The 21,711-nt window shown below is 37.0% G+C and overlaps 1 protein-coding gene and 1 long non-coding RNA gene across 2 annotated transcripts in view; one reads left to right on the top strand and one right to left on the bottom strand.

Moving 5' to 3' along the window:
• The window catches only part of HMGCLL1 (3-hydroxy-3-methylglutaryl-CoA lyase like 1), a 136,805-nt gene that overhangs the window by 2,618 nt on the left and 112,476 nt on the right, over positions 1-21,711 (top strand). The gene's annotated exons all lie outside the window — the stretch shown is intronic.
• LOC135578982 (uncharacterized) overlaps positions 6,947-21,711 on the bottom strand; it is an 82,921-nt gene continuing 68,156 nt past the window's right edge. Inside the window, exon 3 of the long non-coding RNA XR_010471163.1 lies at positions 6,947-11,849. This is a non-coding gene — a long non-coding RNA (uncharacterized LOC135578982). The remainder of the gene's footprint in view (positions 11,850-21,711) is intronic.

Below are 21,711 nucleotides of genomic sequence, written 5' to 3'. Positions count from 1 at the left end.
AAGCTTAACTTTAATAAACTGTTTATCAGTAGCCATATGATTGTGATAAGCTTGTGATATAGAATTTCACAAGTTAATGTTAAAAATTTTGCTTTAATCTATCTTTTCTATTTTGTTCTCCTTCAAATACTTTCTCTTTATTGTATCATAAAAAGTTATTTGAAATGCAACATTTCTCTTAACCATATTGCTTATTTAGTATTCTTTTTTCTAATGTAGCAGAAATTATATAATGTCTCATATAATTAAGGAACAAAAAACCTCCAATGTCTAGAAGACACATGAAGGTAAAATTAAGGGAAAAACAGAATCAAATACTGAGGTATGTGCCTGACAGAAAAATTTCCTTTAGCTGAAAAAATGAAAGATATTAGAAGTCCTTTGTGTTCTGTAACACAGTCAGAAAATACCAGGTTTCTGTAAAAATAACGCATGTTTGTTATGAATAGAATACCACAGTCTGCAAGTCTTTGTGCATGCTAAAGGAAGATTTTTAATGTTTTTCATTAGCTTGGCACTGGATTTGAAAACTGACAATGCATTCCTTGAATAAACTTTTGCTGAAGATGACAATAGTGTAACTTTTGGAGTGCATTTTCTGCCAGTACAGCTACTTAAGTTTTCACAGCTGGGACACTTCTATTTTTTCCTGCAGCCTTTTCTCCTCCCTCCTCCCTTCTGATTTGTTATTGTTTGAAATTCTGAGAATGTTTTACACACATTTCCAGTGTACAACATTTGGAAAGTGATAAACGAATGACAAATATGATATAAAGCCTCATGGAAGACCCTGTAGGGTCTACCCAGGGGGAAGAACACATCTGTCTCCAGCTGCGCAGCTATTTAGGAGTGAAATGACTTGTCCCGGGTTGGGCAGAGATGGTAATTATTTTTGTTGTTGATGTGAAGATCAAAGGTTATTCTCAGGAAGTAAGGACAAGGACTGTGGTATTTAGCAGGAAAGATTTATATAGGACATAATTTAGTACATGGTTTGCACATTAACCTGGTGCTAATGCATGTAGATGACAAAGAAAATGTAAACAATCCTGATGTAAGATAAATTATAATTGGTGAAAAGCAAATTAATCTACTGGTCATGATTCTCCCACAAGTTAGCAGAATCTCCAGCAGCTGTTACATTCCACAATCACACTTCGAAAAGAGTCTGCTTGATCTGAGGATTTCTTGCTACAGTACAAATAACTTGTTCCTCCTCACCCAGTGTGGCTTTTTTCTTTTTTTTTTTTTAAATAACAACCCCCCTGCTTTTAACAACAGCATCTAGTCCTAGACTAACATAACTCACAGATTTCTTCCCATAAGAGTGAATCCTAAGGGTTTATGATTTTCAAGGTGCAAACTAAGAATACACGCCCAAAACCACAGAGGTAGTAGTTTATAAATTAATTTTGTAACTGAGTGTACCATGACCTCATGGTCAATAGATGAGATGTAGTGTTTGCTTGTCCACAGTTTCCTTGTACCAGGCCAGAAATCCATGAAATACCTTTCTCATGTTTCTCATTCCTAAGTTTGACATATGTATGCAAATAATTTTTTCTCTGTTAAAAGTTACTCAGCATAAAACACAAATATACAAATTGTGTGAGAAAAGAGAAAAAAACCCTGAAGAAATGACATGTACAAAACCTCTGGGATCCCTTAGAACAAACCAAGGTTTAATTAAGATTTATGCACTACGTATTGTGACATGTAACATTTTTCAAAAAAATTGACATGCACATAAAAGCTTTTCTGTTCAAAGCTGATGAATTTCACTCTCCAAAGAACCTTAATTCCCTTTACTAAGTCAGGTTATGCTCAGATTTGTACTGTTTTAAACAAGGAAAAATAGCACAAGTTAAAACGAGCCATAATGATGTGAAACCAAAATAAATGAGATTTGTAATAAGCATAAAATGCTCATTGCAGATTCCTATGACAAACAATAGCTTGTCTGTAGGAGGTTTGGCCAAAAAAGCAGAGACAGCAAAACCATTTCATAATTGTAACTCATTCACAAATCTTCATGGAAACATGTCTTGCCATGTATATTGCAATTTATTTCTTGAATAATGACTAGGCTATTGAGAAACAATGAAGAGAATGAAGGTTTAGACTTCTTCCCTTCTTTGTCTGTCTTTATTTCCGTTTCCATGTGTGCAAGAAAGCATATCCCAGAAATCCAGATATATGTTCTTCTCAGATGGCTTTGTTATGATGCAGGCATCAGATGTCTGAGGAAAGCAGGTAGTGGTGGATTGCACAGGGAATTCCTAAGCAGGCTTCGACTTGGTAGGGAAGTTTTCACCATAAGTAGCTTTGGTTTTCCAATTTTGTGCAGGCCCCAGTAAATCTGTCTGCATAGAGTGATCTGCTGTTACAGCAAGTGCACCCAAAACCCAGAAATTCTCCAGCTAATTCTGTCTGCAAGCCAAACCTCACTGTTTCTGCACTGTACCACTCTCACAGAAGAAAATCTTACTGGATTCCCTTAAAATAGCAAATGAACTTTGAATTCATTGAGGGAAAATCAGCTCCAACCAAAGAAAGATGGGCTACCAAGTCTTACTATGGGTTACTCATAGTTTAACATATAAAGCCTTTATATAATGTGTATTTTGAATTTTAGCATCTTTCAAGAATGTAGACAAATGTAGCATTTTTGTGTAGTTAAACCAGTGGAGTGGTGTGGACCAGTGGGTCCATAATGTAAAGGAAGCAGCAGTATGTCTTGGAAGAGGAGACACCACCATTGCTCTTTTTCAGGTAGAGTAAGCAGAGACCAGCAGGTACACTGAGGTTCGAAGTGACAGGATTTGGATTATCAGTCATTACATGACTCAGATAATTAAAAGGTGATCTGTCAGGAGCTTCATCTACTGAAACTGTAGCTTCCTTATTTACCTCGGTGATAAAGACATTCCATGTTGAAAGATTTGGGTGCCAGCTGTCCTTAGTGTCAAATTGCTAAGAAAGGAGCATTGTGAAATTGATAGCAGTTGTTTGTGGCCATGCAGGGATCATTTTTATCGGGCAAAGTGAGGTTATAGCAGGTGGAGTAACTGCTCTAGTGTCACTAAGAAAGAAACGGTTATACGTGCTTTCTGGCTTTGCTGCCTGCAGTTGTGATAGCACTCCAAATAATAAAGATTGGGAAAGGGTTATCTTTACTCCCACTGATTAGTAGATATAGAAAAATGTTTGCCTATGTAACTATCAACAGTTCATTGAAAAAAACACTCTAATATGTCTTGTATTGCTTGTAACTGTAATACTCCTGCATAGAAAGTTTAAAATTAAGTTCAGATATTTCATCTTATTTTTATGTCTTTCTTTTTTTCATTTTCAGAATGTTCTGATGTATTTTTAATGTATTTGCTCCATTTTAGAGTTATTGCTATTTTTAAAATTTACCCTGAATAATACTGAAGAAAAATTGTTTTGCATTAAGGTTTATTCCATGAAGATTTATTTCTAGAAGGAAAAAAAACAAACTCCACACTTGTCTCCTTCAAGTGTTCCATAATGACAAAAGGACAAAACCTTCAAATGATGTTTTGGAAAAAACGATCCCATCTTTAGTTTTTAGAAAATCACAGAATGGACACTTTATACACAAAAGCATGTATGTATGTACAGTTAACCACTCAGGTACAAGATGAACCTGTATGTCATGTTTTCCAGTATGAGTCTATTCTCTGTGATTTTACCTATGTTATATATCTTGTGGTAGAAGCTTGTAAAAGTCCACAACATTGCTAGTCACTTAATAAAGACTAATAACATTAGTTGGCCAGAACTGGGGAAAGCAACTGAAATGGTCCATGCTACTGACAAAGCCAGATTTCACAATAACTTTCAATAACTTTCAACAAATCTTTAGAATGTGAATAAACTCCATAGAGGACAATTTGATCTTAGGAAAAACAAACAAACAAAAAACCAAAACACAATAAATCAATAAATCAATATAATAATAATAATAATAATAATAATAATAATAATAATAATAATAATAATAATAATAATAATAATAGAGTGGCAACATGAGCATCCAAGAGATTTTGAAAAAATTTTTTTCCTGTTTTTTTCTTGCAAACCTAGTAACTTCCTAGTGTCACAGAACCATAGTTGTTTCATAATGTCACTGGGGAGAGCATGTTAAACACGTAGTGTCATTAAATCATCACATTCAGTTCACTCAAAAAAAAAGAGAGAGAGAAGAGAAAAATACTCGGTGTTTCCTCCAAGCCGTGCAGCTCTCACACATTCTTTTTTCTTTGCAAAGACACTGGCTGAAGATCTGTTAATGAAGACTCCCATTATGTAGGAATGTTTACAGTCATTAGCCTTCAGCAAAGTTCATCAAAGGAATACAGACAATTGCTTTAAAAATGCCTGCGGCACTTAAAAAATATCTCAATGGCACTTAACTCATCCACTTTCAAACTGTAAACTAGTTCTACATGTTACTGCAGAATCCGGCTGCAAAGAAACCCATCGTGTGTTGTAGATCTGCCCCCCAAAACCATGGGGCTGCTGCTGCCTCGGTACAAAATTCCATGTAACACCACATTCCTCACCATGTGAATCATAGCAAGTCGCAGCTGCTAGATTTGGGTGGATCACCTTGTTCAGGAGAAAGATCAACTGGCTGAAAAAAAGGAGGAAAAACAGAGTGATTTCCTGGCAGCAGATGTAAAAGTGACGTGTGGACATGTTTCTTCATACCAGTCATGGTTAGCTGGTGGAACTCATTGCTGCAAGTGCTCATTGAGACAGAATCTGAGGGAGGTTGGATGCCTACCAGTATATTTCTAACCCCCCAAAATTAGACTAGTAAAGCCTAAATATACAGATGGTAATGCTAGGAGACATAAAATGTCACCCATTACAGGAAATAAGCGAGCTTACTATTCTGATAGATGGCTTGCAGGAGAATCTTTTGAGATACTATGTATTTATGTCACCAGAATTTGTCATTGGCTGAGAAATAGTGATGAGACCAACCATGTTAGACAGATAGCAGTGTGGCAATGTGACAGCTGCTTACAATTTGGGGTACGTTTCAGGCCTTACCAAAAACTTCTGCAGCAGTTTACTTTGAAAGTGAGTTGGTATTGTTGTGCACATATCCCACCATTTTTGAGTCCTAACATTAGTTTTAATGCTATGGTGTTTAGCCAGCACATCATCAGTCTCCAGCTTCTGTGAACGATCAGCATTTTACTCATTATTGTCACAGAATCTATGATCCTGATGATAACCTGATTTTCTCTGTTCTGTGTGCCTGAAATAAGACCACTGAAGGTTAGAAATGGTGGAATTCATTTAGTGAACTTATATCCTGCTTTGCATTGCATTGGTTAGATCCAGGAAAGTCAAAGGGATAAATGCAATGCAATGAGAATAATCCATACAGAGATATTAGTCTGTATGACAGCAGAATCTGTGAAGAGGATTCCTTATAGTCACAATGCACTATTGATGCTGTTTTCTTAAATGTACTGTTCCTTATAATGTTATTCGTTTATTGCATCCATAACTGTTGGTGTTAAAAGCAGATAAAATTTCTCTTGCATCCGGCCTGTAGATATTTGATGTGCATTACTGAACTATTACAATGAAGGAACAGCTAAATCATTAGTAGAAGTGAAATTTGAAATCTGAAAAAGCTTAAGATTTAGCTTCCAGACATCATTTAGACTTTGCGGGTATAACTATTCAATACACTAAAATGTAACACTGGGAGCCTTATCCTGTCCTGATCTCATAGTCTCGTTAGTGAGAACTCTTCATAATGGGAGAAGGCAAAAGAAGGGAGCTCTGCTCTACAGCAGAGCCCAGCTTACCTGCATCCTTGAGCAGAGCATGGCTTATATAGAAGCATTGTTAGAGTTCCTGTGTGGCATTTCTCCATTCCTTCCTTGCCATATACAAAGGACCTTTAATTTCTCATTTTAAAGTATTCTATCTCCAAATGATCAGTCTGGGTCACAGAGGTTTAAGTTAATTTTCCAGAGATTTAAGAAAACAAAAACATTTTCAGCCCTCCTCCAGTGTAGCAGTTAGATGTTTCTTACAATACCTGGGCACGTTTAATGGCAGGAAACCTATATATAATTGAAAGCATAGGGTCTAGCACTAGCAATATTTTTAGGCAGCCTTACATAAGCAAGCCTCTGCACAAGTTTATTGGCTTCAGTGCCATGGCAAAAGGCTGTCTGGTGGTGCAGCCTTCCCCAACAGATGAGCATGGTACCAGCAGGGAGTCATACTGTCTCCTTTTCTGCTGCAGTGCATTTACCCTGACTGTAAGACCCTCAGTTGTGTTAACAGACACAGTCTCTGAGTAGATATCAATATTTATTTTCAATTTAATAATTTACTTTTTATGCTTCTTTATTTTTGTACTTTCAGTTGAGAAGTGAGAACACAAATAGTTGTTTTCACATTGTGTTTTTCACGTGTTAGCTCAATGATTGCTTGATAAATATTTCTTTGTGATAAGGAGAGTAACAGAATAGCTAGCCTGGGTGTATCATAAAAGTTCATGGCAACAGTGCAAAATCTGTGCATTTGGATGAATCCTCCAGTGGTGCTTTGAAGTGTAGTGCATTAACTGGCTCAGCAAGAAACTTGCTTTAGAACAGCAGTTTGATTGAGTGGTGGAAATTCTGTATTTTCCTCTACAAGGGAAACTAATTGTTGTGTCCCAGGTTGAGAGCCCATTATGAACACAGTGTGAACTGGCAGGTGGCAAAGTTTGGCTAAAACACAGAAGAAGAAAAGACTGACTGACTGATGTGCTAAATAGACAGAAAGGGAAATTAGGTGGAAAAAATCCTTTGGAAATATTCTAAGAATAAAAGAAGAACTATAAAACTGTTCAAATATATCTATTATGTAGCTAAGTGATTATGTGATTTGATTTGTACTTTATTTTGTAAATTATGACTCTTTTATTGCAAAAAATGCTAGTACCTAGTTTTAAAAAAGTATTACTGTAGACTTAATGAATACTTTAAAAAGAGTTTATTTGGAGGATAAGAGTTAAATATGTATGTAACTCAGAGTGCAAATACATATTCAGTTTGGCATAGCAGAAGAAATTGAACTTTTCAAGACTAAAATATAGTTTCTCAAGTTGCAATTTTAGAGTGATATTCCATATATTATATGGATTCAGATTAATCTTTATTTTAAATTGGTTAGAGACCCTTTCAGTATTAATCAAGTCATTTCTCCAAGTAATAAATATTTTTTCTACCTTCATTCCTCTGAGCCCTTGAATTTAATAATGTTGGGATTTCCTCCTCCAAAGATGGATCTGCTAAATAAATTCAAATGAACTCAAACACTTAAAAAAAGAATGAAACCTGTGAAAAATATAGTCTGATAAGATCAGGAGTCTGAATCTATAATCCCTAAAACATGACAGTTTGAAATAGAGGCTGGATTGCTGTGTTCTTCATTGTTATTCAGAAACGTTACCTCCTTTCTTTAAAAACTGTTTCCCCAAGTCCATTACCTGAACATGAAGTTCATATAGGAAAATATTCTAGAATAAGGCTATTCTTATTCAAGGCCCGTAACTCTCCTGGAATTTCCCTTACAAAAGGGAACTCCAGAGCAGCCAGTTGGCTTTTCCGTCATCTTTGCTGGTAGAGACATTCAGTGGGGTTATTATTGTGGGTAATGCCTCATATGCTTCCTGCATTAAGAAGGTGAGGGGAGATGAACACCTGCCATGACATAACTCATAATGAAATTCACTCTGGAAGGTAGAAAAGTCCTAAAAAATGAGTGGAAAAATCTCTATTTCTGAATTGAGAGTGGAGTTGTAGAGGGCGTTCCAGCCAAAAACTGATCAGGTTTTGAAAGGAATGACTGGGACAGTCTGTATCTTGCATTTGCAAGATTGTGGAAAACGTTAAAAAAAAAAAGAGAAATTAGTTGTCAGCTTTTTAAAACAGGCTGGTGAGTTCTGGTTTTGGATGGCAGCACTGACAGGCCTCACTGGTTCCTTGGTGTTAAGCATAAGGCAAACACAAATATTCAAAAGTAAAAGTACGTTCCCGTGCACCCCACCACAGATGGTTTATTGTAATGGCAAAATGAACTGACACTTAATAATATAACTGTACTTAGAAGCAGGTTTTATGATGCCAAGTATGGCATACATCTGCTAAAACGTAACTGAAAAAAGCACATATTACAGATCACAACTTTTTATATGATGAATGTATGGGACATTGCTATGGCAGTAGCTGGGAGGTATGGCAGGGGAGGGCAGGGGTGTCTCTTTTCCCTGAACATCTGGTGTAAACTCCTGCTGCAGGCAGGTGCTGAGCTGGACAGACCTCTGGTCTGACCCACCTATGGCTTTTCATATTTTCAAAAATGAGCAAAGAAAAAGGATATGTGAATTGAGTATTCCCTTGTTTTAATTTCAGTAGGTTCATCCCACATTTCAAATGGAGCTACATAGATGATATTTTTGGAAAACAAACTATATTTTACCTCTAAACCTTTTCCAGGTTTGATTTGGTGTGTTTCACAGAGTGAAATTAAGCTAGTGTGAAAGTGGCTCACATGTGCGGAATGGAAACGCTGACAAACTTTTAGCTATAGATGTGCTAGCAACCCAACTCAAAGGTATTGTCATTAATTAAGCAGAAGAAACAGAAAACAGAGAGAAAAATTAGCTCGGGTTCAGTGGATCCTTGTTGCAAATTTGTAAATGGGCTCTCTACTGTAGAGATATGTAAAATGATGCTCCTGTTAAAAGTTATGTGGAAAATAAAGGTTCTCAGCAAGCTAATTTTACTCTGTTAACAAAGCATGGTTTCAAGCTATTCTTGTTAACCATCCATCCACTTTCTTTTCCTTCAGCACCTCAGATTTGCAAAAGGGAGGTACAATTACAGTCCTTTGTTTCATCCTGAGATCTCTTTACAAAATAAAGTCTGCTTTTAGCCTGTTGAAACCTATGTGCTTTCCTTCATTGTGTAAAGTTAAAGGAGCTGAGGTCTAACTTTAAAGTAATCCTTTGTGCTGCTTTTTTTCCACTCCCTGTCTCTTTGTTGTATGTATAGCCCGACTGTGTGCCTTCAGCTGAACTTTTCCCCTGCCAAATCACACACTTAAAGCAGGAAAAAAGAGGCTGGGGTGAAATCCTGGCCCCACTATGCTTACTGGACTTTAACAGGGTTAGATTTCCACTCTAGTGGCCACTGCTCTCTGAGTTGCTCCTCTTAGTCCTGCCTGAGATGTTTTTCCCCTCCAGTAATGGACATTCTCCGGTGCAAATTTCTAGTGTAGATGGTCTGCTGCAGTGAACAGAGTGCCACAAATTTGTGTGATTTAACTGGCTTTGAAACTGGCGTGTGACACAGTACTGGGGTCATGGTCTAAGAATTTAAGTACCCCACTCTTAACATACATGCCATTCCTAGTATGACTGCAAATGAGTGAAGCTATAGAAATCATGTATTGTATTTATATTTGTATTTTTTCTTCTCACCTTTTTTCATTTGCCAGAGCATGGCAGGCAGAGGGATTATTCCATTGTACTTCATGGGGTTCTCTGGGCATTTGTAGCAGAAGAGGATGGTGCAAAAGATAAGAAAGGGGTATAGAAATAAGGAAATCCAGTCAAAAATAATTTTAAAAATACCAAGATAAGGAAGATAAGGTTGACAACAGTAGTGATCTGGCCAGGACAAAGGAACGTGTTTGTGTGCAAGATCAGTGTAGCGGAGTCATAGGGACAGAAAATCTGAGACATTAATGCTGGAGTGTTTCTTGTGGTAGACTAGGCTTTTGCTTTCATGCCTGTGACACAGCTGTTCTCTGAAGGATCCACAGGAGATGGGATTGATGGCAGGCTTCGCAAAAAGAGTGTGTGCCTGAAGACTAAACCCTTCCCCCTTCCTCTGCCAGTAGCTTCAGACTGTGCTGATTTCCTGGCCATCTCCTTCATTTCCATTAAGTAATCCTGCTGAGCACACACTGAGCCCTCAAGGCAGCACATGCTTTGTGTTGAATCAAATCCACAGGGATGTAGAGATTGGAGTAGATATGCTTGATCAACTCCAGTGGGCAGCTTCGCATTTCTGTATCTTTCCTGTCCTTCCTCAGTGAGACCCAAGATGTGCACTGTCACCATCCTGGAACGAACCACTTCTTCCTTAGTATCAGCTTCTCTCTGCAATCAAGGCACCAGCTTGCTGAAATCAGTGTTGTAAAAATGGTTAAATTTCTACATACCTTCATACATCTTTCAATGAGATGTGCAGGGCACTCTGAGCTTGTTCACAGAAAAGCTGCTTCATTATTCACAGACATAACCATAGCCTTCCTACCACCTATACTCACTCAGCTTCAGCTTAAAAGTAAGAGTAGTTCCACTGTGATCATAGTATCTTTTCTTCCTCTGTATTTCTCTTCAAACATTTTTCTTACTATGTTCTCCTGACACTCCAGGGAGGTGATTTTTTCCTTCCAAATCCATCCATGAGGTGGATACTAAAAGACATCCTAGACATCTCTGGTGTTTGCATTTTGTATTGAATGTTGAGAAACTGGAGAGGCTACCACATGATTTGAGAGCTGGAGAAAAGTCTAAAAACCCTCAATCTGCTTAGGTTATCAAAAAGAAGACAAAGTGCTGACTGGATTACTGTGTTTAAGTACATCTGGTGAACTGTTTGGACATTGTAAACTCATCCAGAACAGGAGTTTCACGAGGACTGAAACAACTAGCAAATGTCAATTAATTCAGAGCACAGTTTCAGCCAAAAGTGGAAAACCTTTTTATTTTGGACTTTTAAAGCCGAAGCTTATTCCTGCATTTTAAAAGATCTTACTTTAAAAATTTAACTAAATGAAAACAGATTAAATAAGAGGCCTACGTAATTGTTCTGCATTGACCTAACCCTTTTGTTTGTTAAGGCAAACACTGGGCTGACTCATTATGTTGATAATAAGTGTTGTAGAAGCCCAGCTATCATTGTGTTAATTATTCTAGCACTAAAGAGACATCCCCTGTGGTGGGCTTTGTACTCTGAAGTCAATGTAATAATAATTAAAAAAAAAGTAACAAAACTCTCAAACTATATGAGCACTTTTGGATATACAAATAAGCATGGTCTTTTACCAATGGGAAAGTTAGACAATGGCTTATCAGTGTTCTAATCTGGTAGTTTTTCTCACTTTTGCTGAAGAGAAGGAAAATTTAACCAGTTATTATAACCATGGTTTTTCAGCCTTAGTAGTGATTTAAAGCTTTCCTATCAGAACCTTCTGCTGTTACCAGTGACCTTCGGATCGAGTATTCTTACACCCTCCAATTTTAGCTTTTTAATTTGAAGATGCACAGCTTTTTAAAAAGTAGCTGCTAAAATAGATATTCTGAAGATCCCTGCAGAACAACCAAAATATTTTAGTTAATTTAAACTTTCATGTACAAAGTTGTAGGAAATGCAAGAAAAACAGACATTCAGGGTGAGATTGTGGAGGTGATCAGGGAAATGGATGTTCTCAGGGAGATGACTAAACTATTTTTTTCTGAAGGACGAATCTCAAGCTCAGAGTCCAGGTGAGAGAAGGAAAAACCACAAAATGAAAGGGCACAGTTTCACAATTGTTATGAAGCAAAGTCATTTTGTGCTTATGCAGCTCTCGTACCTGCACTCCACTTTTTTTATAATAAGTGGCAGTATTTGTCTCTCGCTCTACAGAACACAGAATTTTAAACAATAAAGATTAACAGTCTCCAAGAGCAGTATTTATGTCAGCTCCATAGGCCAGTCAGCAGCTCTGGACTCCTCCAAGCTGTTCTGAAAAAGAAAGCATTTGGTTAATTGGACGAAGGTGCTTGGTGGAGCTCTAAAATAATCACTACCATCCCTCATCTTTCCCAGCCCTAAATACACATTTGAACTCTATCTTTATGTTTTTTTGGCAGAACGTTTTTAATCTCCTGCCCTTCATGCTAAGAAAAAATTATCTGCATGTGAGCTTAAGTAAAAGTTACTATTTATAGGAGTTCTAAGTGGTTTATATTGTCTAAATTTTTATTATACTGTCACGATAAATTTACAGGCTTTTTTTGCAGCATTTTGCTTTGAATAGAGACTCAGATGTACGTTCTGCTTACAGTAACTACTAGAAGTGGAATGATTTTTTTTCCTTCCAATAACAAATATCTTTATCCCTTCCTATCCTTTTCTAAAATATAATTTGAGGTCATTCAGAAACAGTTGTAAAATTGACTTGAATTTTCTCAAATTGTTCTCACCAATTTAAAAATGAAAATAAGTTTTGGAAATGAGAAATTTCCAAATGCTTTAAATCCTAGGGTTTGGTTCACCCCTTTGTAACCTTGTTTTGCCACTGCCAGTGCACTCGTAGTTCGAAGACCATGTGGTAGTTTGGATATTTGCTTAAAAGATGTCCTATTCCAGCCCTCTACCTGCTTCTTTTTCGTAGTGTTTTCAGCCTTTTCCTATAGAATATAGTGTGATTGTTCTCTCTGCCACTCTTTGTGAATTCCTGTTTAAGCTCTTAAAATATCTAAGAAATAATTACTTCATGTTACTTCGATTAGTGAGAGAGGAAATAAGAATTGTATTGTATATTCTGGTTCTATGGTTATATAGAAAAGCAATTATTTGTACAGTCTCCTACCCACACACTAAATTTTTGGGTGATGATTTCCTGGATACGTTAATAAAGAAATTTGATGGTGTGTTTTGGGTAGGGAGAGGTCTAAAAAGCTGTCTGGGTTAATCACTGGCATAAGAACTACTGCTTCTTAGTGATCATTCCGTAGAATATCCTGGTCTCCTAATGACTGTTTTATTTTGTTTTAATTCCATGGTTGTTGTGACAGAATTAATTATCAGATGGAGGAAAAAGCCAAAACATCTCAGTTCAATTAATCATTAACCCACTCATGGTTTGCAGGGAGCCGTGGCAGTAGTAGGGAGAAGGCTCTTAGGTCTCTCTAAGCTGGACTCAGTTCAAAGTAGGGTAAGAAGTTTTCAGCAATTTCTTAAGCATCAATAAAGACTTTTCTAATGCAAGACTGACAGACTGCAGGGCACATTAAATAATCCTTCTATTCTGATCAAGCCTTGCTGTGCCCAGTTTTGAGCCTCACACTTCAGAGGAAAATGTAGTTCCAATAAAAAAGGACAGCAGAGGGAGTAATCTGAGATCTTGAAGGCATGGTTTATACAGAAAGAATGAATGACTGTTGTTAAGCTTAAAGAAGTGAACCTGGTGGGAGGATTTAAAATAAGAGGAAGAAAAATATCTGATTTCTTGGCTGGTGAAAGACCAGCCAAGAAGTAATAGGCTGAAACCATGGCATGGTAGGTAGAAGTTACCAATAGGAAAACCTTCCGATGATTAAGAAGTGAAGAACATGTTCCCATATTCCTATCAGTGACAGGGGAGTCATACCTAAAAACAAGCTAGAGTGGACCCTCCAACATTATCCTATATTTCACCATATGTGCTCTGAATCAGGGAAATTCCAGTTTGGGTCATCTTCCTCCAGATGAATGCTGTAAACCTTGGACCACTGGTTGCCAAATTGGAAAATAAGGTGTGAGCACAATCAATATGAGTGACCAAGCCCAAACTAATAAGCTTTAGTTCTGCAGGACAGTATCAATCATCTTGGGAGTGGTCTGGGGAAGACAGGAGGCTTAAGGAGCCAGACCCAGCAATGCATGGGACAGGGATAATTTATGTTCCTGATGCTCAGTAAAGTAAATACTTGGTCTAGTTAAGTTACTCACTCAACTAGTAGCTGCTTGTGTTTTGGTCCCTGATCTCATGGGAATGTGTTTGCATAAAATAGTATAGCTTCAACAGAAGAAGCTGAGTCTACCCACTTGCTCCCAGAAGACTTCTTAAGTTTGTCAGGGTCAGGCCTTTCTTTAAAGACAAGGGTTAAAACCTTTTAGTGCAGAGAATTCATCAGCTACTGTCTGGATTAGTACTTTAGCACCTGAGCTACTGGATAAAAACAGCAGAGGAAGGATCTTCACACCAGAAGATTTGTGAAAAATTTAGCTTGAAGAAAACCAAATGAAACTATTGTATGAATTCAGAAGAATACATGTATAGTTTTAGGGTGACTGAAACTGAACTTTTTGGTGAAAAAAAAGACCTTCTTATCACTATAAAATGTTGCCAAGATGTTCTTCTAGCACTTTTAATTATATTATAATATTAACACATTTAGGCATACAAGGTTAAATTCAATGTTTATAAATGATCTCTGTGAATATAACGTCTTCATTCTTTTTCTGGAAAGATATGACTTGACAACAGCTGTTACTCTTCTGAGAACAATGTCCTAAGTATTGTTTAGATAATTGCTCCTGTTTTAAATGGTTTCAGGAGACCAGTGGACAATACCCTGTAGTTTCTTTTACAAAGGGACCAAAAAGTTAACTGTGTCACAATCCTAAAAAATAATGAAATTTTAAAAAGACATTCTATTTTATAACCAGGGCACAATATGTGCAAATATATTTTTTTGACTCTGCCCACTGATACCAAAATGCAGTACCAATTGCAATAGGCCTAATTATTTGTAACACGAAAACTTTTCCTTTTTTTACCTATTTATCAGAGTGCCAAAGTATTAGAACAGACTCCTGCACTATTTATGAATTATAAGGACAAGTTCTAAACAATATATCCACCCTATTTATTGTTTAGCTATTTGGAGAACAACTGTGGTCTAGTCAAATGTAAGTATTAGTAAATAGTTTATTCATTCCAGCATATAGAACCTACACATTTCTCAGAGAGCCCCAACAAGTACTCATCCACTCTTCAATTCCTCACTACCTAAAGCAGAGAATTATTATCTTCTGAGCCTTGGAGGTGATTATTGTCCAGATGTTTTTTCTTATTTTTTTCCCCCCCAGGGTAGACCTCCATCACATAACTACCAGTGACGGTATTGAAAACCAGCACGGTGAGGAAGATGAGCCCACCACTGTAAAAAGAGAAACACAATAAGGAATTTAAGTGGAGGTCAAGGGAAAAAAAAAGTCTGCAAAATAGAAATAGAATAATATTTTTGGTATTTTCTCTTTCTATGTTAGTGTTTGTTGCTGTTACTCCTTATTTCAAGAAAGAATTTTACCTAGTTTAGCTCACTTTTTTATATTAAAAGAAAACAAAACTGGCACTATTTAAGAGCTCTATGTGCAATTTTTAATGGGGAAAAAAATTTGTAAGAACGTCAATAGCAGATGAAGGGCTGTTGAAGCCTATAGCTGTGACAATGCTTGTGGGAAAGTCTGGAACAGCAGGGAGGAAAGTGTCAGCCAAGAAACCTGAAAAATAGTCCAAATGCTATCATAAAGTCCTTCTTTTAATAATGTGTTTTTAATTTTAATAATGTATTACTATTTGGTTTGTTTCTTAGGGACCTGCATTTATTATAAAGCATTCCATGAAGCTGTAAGACTATGAGAGCTCCCCTAAACTCCCTCAACATGCAGTTTTAGCAGTTTTCCTCTGTTTTGAGAGGGTACATTAATAACCACATACCACCATAGGTATTAAATAGGCCACCCACCCTCCAAGAAGTACAGTCCACATTTCTATCCACTCTTTATGGCAGCTCGCCTAATGGGAACGGTGTCAAGGGGTGCAATGAAACACTCATGTCTCTTGACTTCTATCTTAGGGAGGGTCTGTTCATGTTTGTCAGCTATTCATTCAGTCAAGGAACATTACAAAGGAGCTGATTTAGTGCTGATGAGAAAGGAAGGGTGCCACCTGCCATATCGTCATCAGCAGAACCGGTGTTCAACCTGAGCTGTTGCCCTTTCATCACATCTGCATACATATGACCTGTGAGCTGCTCTAATTGCTCATAGCTCTCTAGTTTATCACTCACACATGCTGCACGACCGTGACCTGTGAGCAGTGTCTGCGGTGGTAGGAGCCTCATTTTCTGGCTGACTGCAGAGAGTTCATTCTTGCTCTCATAACTCTCTGTTCTTCCCATCTGCATCTGGCCAGCTCTACTGGGTCTGTCCAGGAGCAGACACATGGGCACAAATGAGGTTTTTAAGGAAGTGTATGTCTGTGCATATGTGTATGTGCATTTTTTTATTACAAGTAGGGCTGACATCTCTGTTTATTTAAAGTTACCTGACACTTTCCACTACAAAATCTTATTTCCAGTTGCCAAAACATAACCATTCAATCTGAAATGGTTCAAGTCGATAACCCACCTCAGATTCAAAAGATTGTAAGGGGCATGTGCTTATTTGTTTGAAGTTATCAGGCAAGCCTCTTCAGTGGTTTTCTGAAAGTTAAGGAGATCGACACACTGCTTTACAAGCAGTACATTTCTTTTCCCACATTAAAAAAATGCGGTTCTCTGGGGAGAACTCATCCCTTCACAGCAAAAGGGATGACTGCCAGCTTGGCTGGCATATTGGTGGCTGTTAGTCTAGGGGAATACTTTCAGTGATAATGTGCCCAAATTCGGCTGAAAATGAAGCTAACACCTCAGAAATTGCAACCTGTCCTGTAACTGCAACTTCATTGGTTGGTGCTGCAGCTGCCTGAAAGCACATGAACTGGTTGTAGGCTGCACTCTAGTGTCTCTTGATTGACTGGGCTCCAGACTGCATTACTGTCAAAACTTATGTGTCTGACATCTACTCTACAAGTGTTTAGGACATGCCTTACAAGGCATCACGAGTTCACCAGAGATACTCAGTAACTGCAGACTACGCCGGTGGCCACATTTTCATAATCTAAAAGGATCAGGGACCATCCGCTAGCTCTGAGCCCCCAGTGACTTGGCTGCATCCATACTACATAACATTTGGCCTTGGGTCCCAAAATATGTGCAATATATATGTGCATCTAATGTAAAAGTTTTTTTTGTGTTATATCAAAATTACTGTACTGAGCCAGCTCTCTCTGATGTACTGCACTGCACTTCCTGATCGGCACATGCACAGTAGGCAGTGTTTCGATATTTCTCTGCATTCAATAGCCCAGTCAGATCTCTGACTCAAACAGATTTCTGACCCAAACAGCAGATAGGTGGAGTATCCAAGTAACTCCAGGACAAAGATTCTGTGTGGAAGGAGAAAAATTAGGGTACTTGTAGCAAAACTCAGGCATGCAGTAACCATGTATTCAGTCAGACTGGTGAAGAGGCCAAAACCGAGGCACCTCAGAAGGACCCAAAGGGGTCGGTCACAGCAGGCAGAACAAAGGCTACTCTTCTCCAGCCAGAACCCAACACTCCTCCCTGCCATCACGCTGCTGTCAGCAAATGCTAACGCGACCTACCCCTTCTAGTGATAATGAACAAAGAATACGGCCACTCTAAGTGCATTATCAAGTTACTCCATTTGTTCTGATGGAAGAATTTTTGTCTGGTGTAGTGGAAGGTCAAAGGGTAGTTACATAAGGTTTCTGTTCTCTTTTCTGTTTCTTTTTTCTTTTTTTTTTCTTTTTTTTTTTGTTAAATTCCTTTAAAAGAAAAAACCCATATATTCTTCACACATTAAAGAATTGTTGTCCACTAGCATATTCAGATATTCAGAACTTAGAACATTTCAGAATAAAAGGCATTTCCATCCTGTCAGTGATTATATTACAAATGTGATTTTCTAAAACATAAATATAGAAAATCCTATATTGTTTGCATCAGTATACAATACAACCAGATTTTTTTTATAAAAGTCTTAATCGCAATGTGCATTATTCTCTGTTTCCTAATATGTAATCTTTCATTACTGTATGTGCTTTACAGTATTTTCTTGAACTGGATATTTTTTCAATTTATTCTCTGTTATGTGCCTAATATTTTTTTCCATTCAACCACTAAAAAAATTCCTCAGTTTTTTCCTTCCTTCTTTCTAGAATTGCCATTCATGAATAATGAACCTAATCACTTAGGTATTTTCCTACTTTATTTGATATTTTCTTTGTGTAAGTATCCTGAATTTTAATACAATAAATTAATAATTCCTTCAATCACAATTATAAGAAATGCAATTGCATACAGTAAGAAAATTACATAATACAAAGTAATACCAGACTGAAAAGCCAATCAATTTTTTTCTGATAATTCTTAGTGTTGTGAAAAGGAAAAATCCCCAAACCCTATAACAACTAAAAACAGTACATGATGTTTTCAAGCAGAGCAACTTTTAGAGAGTCTTTATCAACAGCAGCTGTCACAGATGGGTTATGTTAGTTAAGAAGATTCCAAAACAGGGAGGAAAAAACAAGCTTATATAAATGAGAAGAATATAATTTTGATTATAATACTCTTTCACTAAGAGACTATATAGTGTAGGGCTCGTCTGTGTTTGCTTGGACATAAGTAAGGAAGTGTAGACCATAAAAATATTGTTCAGAGCACTTTTCCCCATCTAAAAAACTTGCACTTATTCACATGCTTGGTGATTAAACCGAACACAATATATTATTTTGCACATTTTGAGGACTTCATAGAAGCCTGGATGAGACATGTGCTAAGAAGATCATGAAGCCGAAGACTGAATTCTTTGGTCAAAGGACAATACTTTATTGCCAGATTAATTTCTGAATGCTATAGTTACATTTCTCTTAATGCATTACAAATTGATGTAGCTATTTATTTTTATTAAATTCTTTACAGAACTTTAATTAAACAAAACTGTTCTCCACAGAATTGGCATAGACAGTGACAACCCAAAAGGTATTAATAATCTGAAAATGAATAGAACTTAGTCTGACATGATCTCACAATTTTTGTTTTCAGTAATGTCAATAGAATTAGCTGGAGTGTAGTCAGTCAGTGATGTCTGTAATTTGCGTTATAACACAGCTCTTCATGAAGTGAAAATTACGATGGTTATATTTGTCAAGTTCACTGCATAGTCAGATGGAAGAACTAATTAGCATCAGAACACTGATTTAACCAATTTTTTTTTAGACAAATCTATCAGTATAATCTAATAATAAACTATCAGTTTCCGTCTTTGCTATCAAGACTATGTTCTTTATTCTGTTTATGTACTATGAAGCATACAGATGGAAAAATGTGAGCATTTACAGAGCGCTCTCAGAATCACAGAAGAGTTTGGAAGGGACCTTTAAAGATCACCTAGTCCTGCCCCCTGCTGTGGGCGGGGATACCTTTCACTAGATCAGGTTACTCAAAGCCCCATCCAACCTGACCTTGAACACTTCCGATGATGTGGCATCCACAACTTTGCTCTTTCCTCTTCCAGTGTCTCACCACCCTTGTCGTAAGAACTAGAACTCCTTTGGTTCCACAAGTTGTATTCTTGACAGACCAATGGTGCGTCTTCAGCAGGACAATCAATAAAAAGTTTAACGGAAGAAGATCAGGATGCGAATCACCTGAGGTTAAGGTGGGCGGCAGAATACTATGTGAATGGTGGTCATAAGACGGACGTCACTCCTTATCTGAAGAACAATCCAACCATTTGTATGCTTTAGGTGCTGACAGTAGTTTCAGCATCTGAATTCATCTTACAGAACAGGTGAAGTATGTGACAGCCAGAGCTCTGAACTATCTCCTTTGGCTGTGTCCCTCACACTCATGTAGGCCGATGTTATTCACACCCTCCTAAGGCAGCTCTACTGCTTTCAAACTATTTTTTTTCTTATACATGATATTTTGATATCCTGAATACATTAGAAAGGTTTCTTTAATTACGTGCCTGACATAACCATCGACTTGCTTTGGGCAAGGAGGTGTTGGAGGAATCTTAGGAGAATAGTTGTTGACTGTAATATGTAGAATACAATGTTTAAATCCAAGGAATTCCAGTTTTGATAATTATCTTGTAAATTGGTGTTTCCAGTGTAAGCATAAGAGCTGAAAAATGTGGAAAAAAAAAAATAAAGAATGGGTTTAGATGTGTCTCTGAATTACAAACTTTTGGAGAATATGCTTCCCTAAAATGTGTCTCTTGGCTCTTTAGGGACTAAGAACTTAATCAGTTTTCTTATTGCTGACATCCTCCTTTGTTCAAATGGTCTGAGAAATATAATTAATTCAGAAGAGTTATAATCAGCTGCACTTAGCCTGAAGTTTGCTGCCTGCATTTCAGATCAGCCAAGTCCTGTGTTCCTAAAAACATGTTATTTCTACCACCACCTAATAATCGAATAAATACATACAGTCTCCCTAAAATCCTTGCCCTCTGTTACTGAAAAACACAGCCTGAAGGAATCTGTTGGAGATCTATTCTTCTAAGCATGTCTGTAAGTTCTTTTTTTGGTATCTGCTATGTACAGAGAGTTTTCCAAGCTCTTTTTAAGATAAGGCATGGACAGTCCTATGTGGGAACTGTCATATAACACATTGTAAAACTTTTTAAAGTTTAAAATGTTTCACTTTATCTAGAGTTTAGAAAGATAGGAGATTTGGGGAAAGGAATGTGTTAGTTTGCTTTTAATAAAGACAAAAGGAAAGACTGGCAAGTAATGCATACCAAAGCTACTAAAGGATTAAAAGGTGCAAAATGACAAATAAAATTATAATAATATTTAACACTAATTATATCCTCTGTCCTAATGATTTTATATACTTCATATTCTTTGTGTGCACAACAGCAATATATTCATCACTGAAAGTAATGACATTTTGATAAAAACTATTTAACAAAATTATAATTTAAGAATCATCCAGCATTAGGAGATAATAAAAAAGATAAGTAGCAATAGAATGTCTTAAATTGCTCATAAAACCATCATCTAAACAAAACAACAAACTTCAGTTCAAACTGATGTTAAAATTGAATTTGTTTGAACGTGAAGTCTTCAAGTAGCCCAATGAACCAGTAAAACTGATACCAGCTATTGAATGTATGTCAAGCCATCATCAAAAGCATTCAGTAAAACTAAAAGTGGAAGAGACCATCTGCTGGGGATTGAATGAAGTACATAGCAAGAATCCAAACAGAAATGTTAATTGTTTTTCTTATTCATTGTTATACAAACAAAGAGTAAGAATTTAAGATTGCTATTTCTCAAGATAAAATCACGATGAAATATTAAGTCAACCCATCCTTCTACCCAACAACTTCTTTCCTTTTCTTTTTCTTTCCTGTTTGTACTGCGGGAGAATCTTAGCTTCGCTCTTACTAAGTACTGGCCCAGACCACAATGCTCTTTCCCGCCCCCCCCCCTTTTTTTTTTTCTTTTTTCTTAAGCTGTGATTTAAAAAGGTCTAACACTACATTTCCAATCAGGTAGCTGCTGTGGAAAAGCTAACAAGAGCACATGCAAAAGGGGGCAAAGAGAGCAGCCTTCTTGTTCTTCAAGCAAATGCCATCGTTTGGTAGACCAGAGGAGGAAATTCAGACTTGTGTGTAACATTTTCACCCAATCTTCTCTTCAAAAGCATTAATTTAGTTAGCATTGAGTTGAGTTGAAGTCATTCTGTGTATCTTGGGCATTCCCAGATAATCAGACACAGAATGTATTCCTATAGGCATAATTGAATTCTGAAATAAGTACTTACTGTAGTATAAAATGCACTTGGGCAGCATTTTCATTACAGCACTTAATCCAGCTGAAATCTGTATGAGTGGCTCAGAATTCCCTCAAAGAGTATCATGTTTGCAAAAATAGATTTGACAGATGTACAATAGGTCATGAAGTATTTAACAG

Source organism: Columba livia, chromosome 3 (genome assembly GCF_036013475.1).
Source record: "Columba livia isolate bColLiv1 breed racing homer chromosome 3, bColLiv1.pat.W.v2, whole genome shotgun sequence".
Lineage (NCBI taxonomy): Eukaryota > Metazoa > Chordata > Aves > Columbiformes > Columbidae > Columba > Columba livia.
The sequence above is the reverse complement of the archived record's forward strand: the minus strand, read 5'-3'. Positions and strand labels throughout refer to the sequence as shown.